Raw genomic sequence first — 11,614 nt, forward strand, 5'->3', positions numbered from 1 at the left:
TATTCCCAGTGTAATGTAAGCTTATTACAACCTAAATGTAATATAGATACATATATAGGGGCACATTGAGCCACCATGAGAACGGGGCACTTCCCACTGGACCAGACCCCTCTATCACCGGATTCGGTATCAAATCCCGGCAGCGCCAGCCCGACATGGAAGGAAATCCCGATCATCTAGAAGGTAAGTACTTACTAACCTAACTCTATCCCCTAACCCTAACCCTCCTTTAGGGTGCCTAACCCTAACCTCCCCTCCCTGTGCCTAACCCTAATCCCCCCTCTAAGTGCTTAAACCTAACCCCCCCTTTCCCCGTCGCCTAAACCTAAGTCCCCCGGGGGGGTGTCTAACCCTAACCTTCCCCTGGGGGTGCCTAACCCTCCCTCCCCCTAGCCTAAACCTAACCTCCCGGGGGGGTGCCTAACCCTAAGTCCCCCCCTGGAACCCTAAACCTAACCTTCCCCCCCTGTGGCTGTCCGCGCTCGGTGCCCGGCATCCCTTCAATCGGGATGCCGGGCGCCGGTCTCTCGGCGTAGGTTAGTTAACCCTTGCCGGGATTCTGTAGTCTAGATGCAGGCAGTCGGCATTGTGACCGCCGGCATCATAAACGTATGCCCTATCACCAGTGCTCCCAACCACAGTAAATCAATTCAGTGACAAGCAGTCTGCACTAGCTCAATGTTCTACAAACACTGATCATGCAGGCTACAAGAGAGTAGAGGGGGTGGGCATGAAGGCACGTGAGGAGGAGCAGCTGCAGCAATGCAGTCCTGCTCTCTCTGATATTTACTGAGCGCTCCACCACTGCTGCATGTTACCGAGGTGGCCCCCTCAGATCTGACATTGTGGCTACTTTATTTTACAAGTCTGTTGGCCCTGTGTTATAGAAATCAGGACCTCTGTAGGGGACGGGAACCTCTCCCATAGAGGAATCCACAATGTATTTCACTGATCTGTAAACAATTACAATCTAGGATAATTACACAACCTGGTGGGTGGAGCCTGACCAGTAAGCAGTTTTTACTATAATAAAGAGATGGATTGAAAAGATGCGCAGTGAACAGAGACTTTTAGCAGCAGATAAAACCACTAATCAGGTAAAAACACCCATACTCGCTAATCATATTTATAAAGGTAATAGGTGATAAAATCTATGCACTGACCTCTTGAAATATGGTTCACATTATATATATATATATATATATATATATATATATATATAGTACAATGTAATGGTGATGGCGCCAACCAAGTGATGCCTAAATGAGAGAATACACTACGATGAATGTAAAGATATACAAATAGAGGGATGCTCTACCAAAGGTGTCAGCTAGATGGAAGTGATAGGGCTAGGGCGTGAGTCCTAACTAACAAATAGATAAGGGTATATCACTCCAGCGACAGGCGTCTCACAAACTTTAAAGTGCACGTGCAGTATTAAATAACCATAATTCGAATATATATGCAATATATAAAAAAATTATTCAAGAAATAAGACAAAGATAGTGAAAGCAATTAATATATAAACAACACATACAGAATGTAATAGAATACATGAAAATAAAGGGGATAACAGAATAACGGCCTTTGACTGTAGCTCTGGATAATATGGTTACTAAAAATAAAGTGCAGATAGTGCTTAGTTAATTTTTAAAAACATACACATATGCTTAAAAGTAAATGCAGATAGCAGCAAGAGGTACCATCAATTAATTCATATCTTATTGTACAACCAATTTCAACATATAAAAGAGGATGAACATAAAATATAAAAAATGGAGAATAGGCACAAAAAGGTTTTTAACTAAAAATGACCAGAAATTTAGAAATTGCTTATCTCAAAGCAAGAGTTCAGCTTTCCCAATGCGTTTCATCCAATGGGACTTTTTCAAGGGATACTAGCTGTCATAAAAGAACTCATATTTATACTAGACTTAACAGGACTCATTATGCATCGTAAGGTAAAACGGTGACATCACTTCCGGTGATCATGGTGCAAAGTTACCATGGCACCCTTAAAAGAACACTATAAGTTCATCACCTAACTATATTTTAAGCCAGTGATCTGGTAACGTACATACATATGAAAAAAAAAACCTTTAATACGAATGATTGTATTGATTGATTATATATCTATCCAACGGTGCTTCTATGCCCCCGGCGGATGACTTCTGCCCTTATTACAGCTTCCGTCCTCATAATAGGATCGACTTCCGTTCGCTCTGTGTAATTCAACCCTCTCTTGATAACCACGTGGTGCCTGGCAGGTGACTTCCGTCCTCCTCGTAAGGACTCCAGCACTCAGATCGCCCTCCGCTCGCTCCATGCGACTTCCACCCTTACTTTGTTGTTCACATAGTATCTGGCAGGTGGGTGAGCTTCCGCCCATCTGGTGATGTCATCGCGTACCCCTTCGCCTCAGCATCCCTTCAACGGGATGCCGCTCACTGCAGTGCACACCCATCTGCCTAGAAGGAGCCAATAGCATATTTTTAGTAGATGTTAGCGCTCATGAGGTTGCGACCACCATATTTGAATAGGTTAGTTTTTGCCCATATAACGTTAAAGATTTTATATATATATATATATAAAAACTGATATCGAGTTCAATTAATGTACAGTGGGTCTATGGGTGGAGGGGAGGAAATCCGACGGGCATAGACATAGATAGATGAAGCAATATCACAAATGAATAAATAATAAAATGTTAAGTAATAAAATAGAATATAGTATCAATTACAGCTTCTACAGATTATTTTATTGAACATGTGTATGGCTCCACTAATCACAGTATAATAAAATTGACTAGGATAAAATAGTAAATGTATAGCACTGAAAAAGGGTGATAAATGAAAAAATGATTAAATGAGGAAAAAACAAGTATATGAAAAAATTAATGAAAAAATGGGAAAGGTACATAAAACAGTATTTAAAATTTAAAAAATATGAAACAGCTGAGGAGATCTTGACCATGACCAAATGACGTCTTGTTAGATTTCATGTTCTTCCAAGGATCGAGTGGAAACATAAGCCCTTATCTATGTACAGTCAGGTGCATAAATATTGGGACATTGACAGAATTTGCATATTTTGGCCTCTATTCACCACCACAATGGCTTTGAAATTAAACAAACAAGATGTGCTTTAACTGCAGACTTTCAGATTTAATTTGAGGGTAATTACATCCAAATCAGGTAAATGGTGTAGGAATTACAACGGTTTCTATATGTGCCTCCCACTTTTTAAGGGGCCAAAAGTAATGGGACAAACTAAACAATCCTAAATCTAACTTTCACTTTTTAATACTTTGTTGCAAATCCTTTGCAGGCAATTACAGCCTGAAGTCTGGAACGCATAGACATCACCAGACACTGGGTTTCATCCCTGGTGATGCTCTGCCAGGCATCTACTGCAAATGTCTTCAGTTCCTGCTTGTTCTTGGGGCATTTTCCCTTCAGTTTTGTCTTCATCAAGTGAAATGCATGCTCAATCGGATTCAGGTCAGGGGATTGACTTGGCCATTGCATAACATTCCAATTTTTAGCCTTAAAAAACTCTTTGGTTGCTTTTGCAGTATGCTTCGGGTCATTGTCCATCTGCACTGTGAAGCGCCATCCAATGAGTTCTGAAGCATTTGACTAAATATGAGCATATAATATTGCCCGAAACACTTCAGAATTTATTCTGCTGCTTTTGTCAGCAGTCACATCATCAATAAATACAAGGGAACCAGTTCCATTGGCAGCCATACATGCCCACGCCATGACACTACCACCACCATGCTTCACTGATGAGATTTTATGTTTTGGATCATAAGCAGTTCCTTTCCTTCTCCATACTCTTCTCTTCCCATCACTCTGGTACAAGTTGATCTTTGTCTCATCTGTCCATAGGATGTTGTTCCAGAACAGTAATGGCTTTTTTAGATGTTGTTTGGCAAACTCTAATCTGGTCTTCCTATTTTTGTGGCTCACCAATGGTTTACATCTTGTGGTGAACCCTCTATATTCACTCTTGTGAAGTCTTCTCTTGATTGTTGACTTTGATACATATACACCTCCCTCCTGGAGAGTGTTCTTGATTTGGCCAACTGTTGTGAAGGGGTTTTTCTTCACCAGGGAAATAATTCTTCTGTCATCCACCACAGTTGTTTTCCATTGTCTTCTGGGTCTATTGGTGTTGCTGAGCTCTCCGGTGCGTTCTTTCTTTTTAAGAATGTTCCAAACAGTTGATTTGGCCACACCTAATGTTTTTGCTATCTCTCTGATGGGTTTGTTTTGATTTTTCAGCCTAATGAGGGCTTGCTTCAATGATAGTGACAGCTCTTTGGATCTCATATTGAGAGTCGACAGCAACTGATTCCAAATGCAAATGTCACACCTAGAATCAACTCCAGACCTTTTACCTCCTTAATTGATAATGAAATAATGAGGGAATAGCCCACACCTGTCCATGAAATAGCTTTTGAGTTGATAATCCCATTACTTTTGGCCCCTTAAAAAGTGGGAGGCACATATAGAAACCGTTGTAATTCCTACACCATTTACCTGTTTTGGAGGTAATTACCCTCAAATTAAATCTGAAAGTCTGCAATTAAAGCACATCTTGTTTGTTTCATTTCAAAGCCATTGTGGTGGTGAAAAATATGAAAATTCTGTCAATGTCCCAATATTTATGCACCTGACTGTATGTATGTATGGACTCTACAACACCTGGTATTCCCAGGAAGTCTCCCATCCCAGTACTGGCCAGGCCCACATATGCTTAGCTTCCAAGATCGGACAAGATTGGGCATATACACACTGGTGTGGTAGTAGGTCACTATTTACACATACACCTGCCAACTCGTCCTTTACAAGAATGGAGCAATTTCATAGCTCTCGTTAAATCCTCTTGGTGCCATAGTGTTCAGTTCAAAAATCCAGAACATTTCTCTTCTTGAAAGCTTTTTTCCCAAATCTCCCCCTCTTTCTCCCACGTGTTCTATTGCTTTGAAGGTAAGGTCCTCAGGGTTCGAGTCATGTTGAGCTGAAAAATGCTTGGATAAAGCATGCTCTTCAATTATGTTCTTAATATTGCAGACATGCTCCTGAATCCTTAGTTTCAATGGTCTCTTGGTCTTGCCTACATATTTGAGTCCGCATTTGCACTCCAAAAGATAGATTGTGCATGTGGTATTACAATTCATATAGTTTTTGATTTTGTATTCTTTGGAGTTATCAAAGTTGCAGAAGAGTTTCCTACGTGGATGAATGAATTTGCAAACATTGCAGTGTCCACACTTAAAACAACCTAGACATCTCAGTAGAATATCATTATTCCTAGATATCTCACCCTTAATCATGCTTGGTGCAAGTAGGTCCTTCAGATTTCTTCCTTTCTTAAACAGAATGTCAGGCCTTGGGGAAAGAGCTTCTCTCAGTACTGGGTCCATAAGAAGTATATGCCAGTGTTTCTCTAATGAGCTCCTTATTCAATTTTCATGTCCGTTGTATGTGGTCATGAAAGGAACAAATTTATTTTCCACGTCCATGGTTTTATAAGTCATCAAATCATCCCTTACTAAACTCTTTGTTTTCTCTGCCTTCTGTGTAAGTAAATCATTGGGGTATCCTTTGTATAGGAATCTCTCAGTGTACACCTTAATTTGTTCTTCACAATCCTGTTCCTTTGTGCAGTTATGCTTTTTCTATGAAACTGTGAAGAAGAAATGTTTTCTTTCCATATTATCAAATGGCCACTTTTAAAATGCAAATAACTATTAGTGTCCACTTCTTTAATAAAATTGCTTGTAATAATCTCCTCAGGCTCATGAGTTAAAATCAAGTCTAAAAATTCAACTGAACTGTTTAAAAAGACTTTCAGACCCTTCCCAGATGATCAGGATGTCATCAATGTATCTTTTATAGAGTATAATATTCTTTAAAAATGGGTTATTCTTATACACATAATTCTCCTCCCAGTTGCCCAAAAAAATGTTCACAAAACTGTGATGGAAAATGGTACCTATAGCCGTGCCACAGATTTGTTGGTAAAAGACATCTAGAAATTGAAAATAATTGTGAGTAAGGATAAAAGACATCAAGTCACATAAAAATTCCCTATGGAGGGGGCTAATGGAAGCATCGGCCTCTAAAACTTCTCTGCAAGCATTAATTCCTTTATTGTGCTCAATGCAGGTATAAAAAGCCTGTACATCAACTGTGACCAAGGAATATGATTGTTGCCATGTAATCTCTCTAAGACATTGTAAAACATTAGTGGTGTCTTTCAGGTATGAATCCAGTTTGATGACATATTTCTGTAAAAACACATCCACATACTCAGAGAGGTGGGAGGTAAGGGAGTCAATGCCTGCCACTATTGGGTGTCCCGGTGGTGATGTCATAGATTTGTGAATCTTGGGTAGGAAATAAAATATGGGGATGATGGGGTTGGTCTGCATTAAATACTGGAATTCTTCTTTACTTAAAATCCCCTTACGGAGACCATTAATCAATAGAGATCTCAATTAATCCAAATATTCTTCTAAGGGGTCTCCTTTTAATGGTCTGTATGAACTTGCATCACTTAATAATCTTTCTGCTTCCTTAAGGTAGGCTGCATGATCCACAATGACCAACCCCCCCCCCCCCTTTATCAGCTTGTTTTAAAATGACATCTTTATTCCTTTGTAATTCCTTTAAAGCATGTTTCTCATAATTCTTTAAATTTAGTTTTTTCAAATTCTCCCCCTCCATTTCACATAATTCCTTTCTCACTTTTTCATAGAACACGTCTATGTGACTACCTATGGATTCTAAGGGATAGTAGGTAGATTTGCATTTTAAACCTGATTTGGAAGGTATATTTAAATAGTTCCTTATCGGTGCTGTTTCTTTCCTCATAAAATGTCTCTTTAACGTCAGATTTCTCACAAATTTATTCAAATCGATGTACACATCAAACTTATTCATATTTGATGTGGGTGAAAAGTTGAGTCCCTTGCTTAATAATTTAATCTCAGATTCTGTCAGTGCATGGCTTGATAGATTGAAAATGCCTTGTTGTTTGAGGTCTACTAGAGGTGTCTTCTTTTGAGGTAGCTTCCTCTTGCTGCCCCGTTTTCCTCTTCTTCTCTTAGTCTTCTTTCAAAGGTGACGCTACTGTAGCTGTTTTCTTCAACGGTGGTTTTTTTTTGGTTGTTGGGTGTATCTGGGCCCGGAGAAAAAAAATAATGATGATGTGTGTCCACTTGACTGTTGGAGTTGATTCTTTGTAGAGCTGTAAACCTGTTCTTTGTATATGTGGTTCTGTATCTTGGTGATGGTTCATCCCTGAAATTATTAAATCTCCTCCTTGGAACTTGTTTCCAGGTTTGATTGGTCCTTGTAGGTGTAAAATGGGATGTCTGAATTGGGGTCCGGAATCTCGTCCATTGTTTAATTCTATTGGTTTCGTAGTCCTGTTAGTCCCTAATGAACTTTTTCTCTTTGCCTTTAATTACCAGTTATTCTGTTCTTTCTAAATTTTTCATTAGTACCATTTCATTCTCTTTAAAATTATCTTTTAGTTTATGTACCTCTATTTGCTATTCTTTCTCTTTAATTTCTTGTTCTAGTTTACACAAGATATCTGGCTTATAATATAGTTGGGTGATGAACTTATAGAGTTCTTTTAAGGTTGCCATGGTAACTTTGCACCATGATCACCAGAAGTGATGTCACCGTTTTACCTAACGATGCATAATGAGTCCTGTTAAGTCTAGTATAAATATGAGTTCTTTTATGACAGCTAGTATCCCTTAAAAAAGTTCCATTTGATGAAACACATTGGGAAAGCTGCACTCTTGCCTTGAATGAGCCATTAAGATAAGCAATTTCTAAACTTCTGGTCATTTTTAGTTAAAAACCTTTTTGTGCCTATTCTCCATTTTTTATATTTTATGTTCATCCTCTTTTATATGTTGAAATTGGTTGTACAATAAGATAGGAATTAATTGATGGTACCTCTTGCTGCTATCTGCATTTACTTTTAAGCATATGTGTATATTTTTAAAAATCAACTAAGCACTATCTGCACTTTATTTTTAGTAACCATATTATCCAGAGCTACAGTCAAAGGCCGTTATTCTTTTATCCCCTTTATTTTCATGTATTCTATTACATTCTGTATGTGTTGTTTTTATATTAATTGCTTACACTATCTTTGTCTTATTTGTTGAATAAATTTTTATATATTGCATATATATTCCACTTATAGTTATTTAATACTGCACATGCACTTAAAAGTTTGTGAGACGCCTGTCGCTGGATTGATATACCCTTATCTATATATATATATATATATATATATATATATATATATAATGTTTATTAAAAAAACTTAATCTACATAAAGCATAATGTGTCACAGTGCACAGCTTTATGTAAACATATGTACAGTGCAAAATGAAAAATTAGACGTATAAAGTGCAGTAAAATGACACCCGGCATACCGAGCGAAGGTAAGCTGGGCGCGGACAGCCGCGGGGGGGGGTTAGGTTTAGGGCTCCCAGGGGGACTTAGGGATAGGCACCCCCCCCGGGAGGGTTAGGTTTAGGCTAGGGGAAGGGGGGTTAGGGTTACGCACCCACGGGGGGAGGTTAGGGTTACGCACCCTTCCGGGGGTCTTAGGTTTAGGCTGCGGGGAAGGGGGAGTTATGTTTAGGCACTTAGAGGGAGGATTAGGGTTAGGCACTTGGGGGGTGAGGTTAGGGCTAGGTATCCCTAAGGGAGGGTTAGGGGGTGGAATTAGGTTAGTGATACTTACCTTAGGGACGATCGGGATCTTCACCCTTGTCGGGCTGCCGCTGTCGGGATTTGAACCTCCGGCCATGCGGCCGGCGGTAATACCTACTACACCCTTACTTATACCACACAAAAATATTGCATACATCTCAATACATCTAATAAATCATCATAAAGACTATGGACCTCATTCAGAGTCGGTTGTAGCGGCCGCACGGTCGTACGCATCCAATGTTTTTATTTCTGCACCTGCACACGGCTAGCTGTGCGCATGTGTGTACAAGCTGTACCGATGCAAAATACTGTCGGTCGTAGGGCTTCCAAAACGGCAGTGGATTGCTAAAGTTGATTGACAGGAAAGTCCGTTTGTGGGGGTGGTGGTCTGCAAACAGAGGCATTCTTCAGTGTTTCCAGGCGTTTTAGGGGAGTGCATAAATTATCTGCTTCGTACGGCCATGAATTGCGGATGCATGACAACGTCACTCTACGAACAGGATGATCGTCCAAGCTAAGGTAGACAAGAAGCGTCCGTAAGCCACAACAGTACAATCGTTAATCTGATGTTACTTGTGATGTTTCAAATTTATAACCACACAAACCAAGCAGCTAAGATTGGTGCATTGTAACTATTAACACTGCTAATTACCTTGTAACTAATTTTGCTTGCGTGTGCATTAGGGAATTCGTAACACAAATGTTTATTTGTGCTTTTTAAACTTATTTTGTTCGGAAATTTTTTAAAACATCTAGCATTGTGTTTTGCGTAGCAGCCTTTTCAGATACCATACTTTTTAAACCATGTATACATTGATATAGTCAAATATAGACTTTTTTTATTTTTCTGAAATTAGCCTTTCATCACAATTTAACTTCCAATTGTTAGGGCAACATTTGCATATAAATTAAAAAAAAAAAAAAAAAACACAATTCTAAAAATAAATTAATAAAAACAAAAAAAGAGCTTGAGACATTGGTGACAAGAAATATGGGGACTGGACAAGAGGTGAGGGAGGAGATATCCAGGGCTACTTTCATCGTTTGGGCCGACTCGGAGGAAGAGGTAAGCTACGGACAGCCGACTGGCGTGTAAAACGCCGACTGGCCTGGCCAGAGGTAGATGGGATTTCCTCAGGCCTAGGCATAGGGCTCTCCATACTTGCAGGGGTGGCTGTTGGGCTGCCAGAGGTGGTGGTCCTAGGAGGAAGGGAGTCTTGCTCCATCATGGCAGGTGGGTTTGCCTGCTCCTGGGTATTGGCCCAACGGTCTATGGCCCCAGCAATGGTCTCCAGGGCCACCGCCCTATGTTTTTTGGGTGTTTTTTTGTTTTTGGGTGGTGGTTTGTTTTTGTTTTGGGTGTTGGGTTTTTTTTGTGGTTTTTTTGGGTGGTGGTTTTTTTTAAAATTTTTGTTTGCCCATACATTTCCAAAACCAGGTTACTTTGTGTGTTTGGGTGGCCGTGTTTTTTGAGGATCCAAATAACAGCGTGCTTTGCAGACTCAATTAAGTGTGCCAGCCTACTGCAAGTTTTTTTTGTTTTTTTGGTATTTTAAAAAAATAAAGGACATTAGTCAAAGAATTATTTTCATATTGTTTTGTTTTAGGTGTTTAACAGTCCAGTTTGTACTTGATGCCGGTAAGTGTCTATTTTTACAAACCTAAAAGTTTGTTGTCTTTCATAATGAAGGGTTTTTTGCTGTTTTGTTTACATTTAATAATGCAGTTGTGGTTTTTAATGATAAAACAATAATTATGCTTTCAAAGTTTAATATTTCCCAATTTCAAAGTTAAGGATTGTTTTCACAATAATAGTAGTAATAGTAGTGTTTTTTTAATAAAATTTAATTTTCTTTTCCCATAAAATAAAAACGCGTACACAAACAACACCTGTAGGGGTTCCCAAAGATGGCACAGCCCGACCCTGTAAGAATATGCACCATTATTACTAAGCTAAGTATTTTTGGGAAAATTTTGAAAAATCTTTATCAACAAAACTTTTTTTGGTTTATTGTAACTTTACAGAGCGATGTGGGCCAGCTAATAGTGGCCATGTTGCCCCCCACCAGCCTTCCTCAGCCTCCTCCTGGGTGTAGGCATAGGAGGCATGCAAGGGCTAAGATATATAGAACACGTGTCACCCTTTTTGGAATGCCTGATGATGAGGTTGTAACCACTTATTGCCTGCCTCCAAATATTATCCTAGACACTCTTTCAATAATAAAGAATGATCTAGAAAGTCAGATTCACATTCCTAGAGCAATCACACCACTTACACAGTTGTTGGCGGTGTTACATTTCTGCGCCTCAGGGTCCTTCCAAACCACTGTGGGGCTGGTGGGTGGCCTCTCCCAGCCCTGATTTTCACGGATCCTGAGGCATGTGCTAGATGCATTCTTCAATCATATAGCACATTTTATTAGTATGCCTTTGGATACGGAAGCCCTTGATGTGGTAAAGCAGAAGTTTTTTGAGATTGCAGGCTTTCCACACGTCATAGGGGTAGTGGATGGCACTCACATAGCACTTCAGCCCCCTGCATGCAGGGAACAAATATATAGGAACCGTAAACATTTCCATTCATTAAATGTAATGGTGCTATGTGAAGCCTCCCTCCAGATCCTCTCCCTGAATGCCAAATTTCCAGGCTGCAGCCATGATGCATACATGATCCAGCATTCAGGGATTTGGGCAAAATTAAGCACACTGTAAGCTGGTGACGTGTGGCTTCTTGGTAAGTATAAATCCAGGATGTAGCTTTAGTAATAGTATAAACATGTTTTTATGGTCAATTTATGTATCTTTTGGTGTCCCATTTCCATCAGGTGACAGTGGATATCCTTGCACGCCCT

General features: G+C 39.6%; 1 pseudogene; it reads right to left on the minus strand.

Moving 5' to 3' along the window:
- Window positions 1–4,700: 4,700 nt before the first annotated feature.
- LOC148519884 (5S ribosomal RNA) lies at window positions 4,701–4,819 on the minus strand (annotated as a pseudogene).
- Window positions 4,820–11,614: the final 6,795 nt, after the last annotated feature.

This window comes from Taudactylus pleione, unplaced genomic scaffold, assembly GCF_031769625.1.
Source record: "Taudactylus pleione unplaced genomic scaffold, aTauple2 ptg000179l, whole genome shotgun sequence".
In the NCBI taxonomy this organism is placed as follows: domain Eukaryota; kingdom Metazoa; phylum Chordata; class Amphibia; order Anura; family Myobatrachidae; genus Taudactylus; species Taudactylus pleione.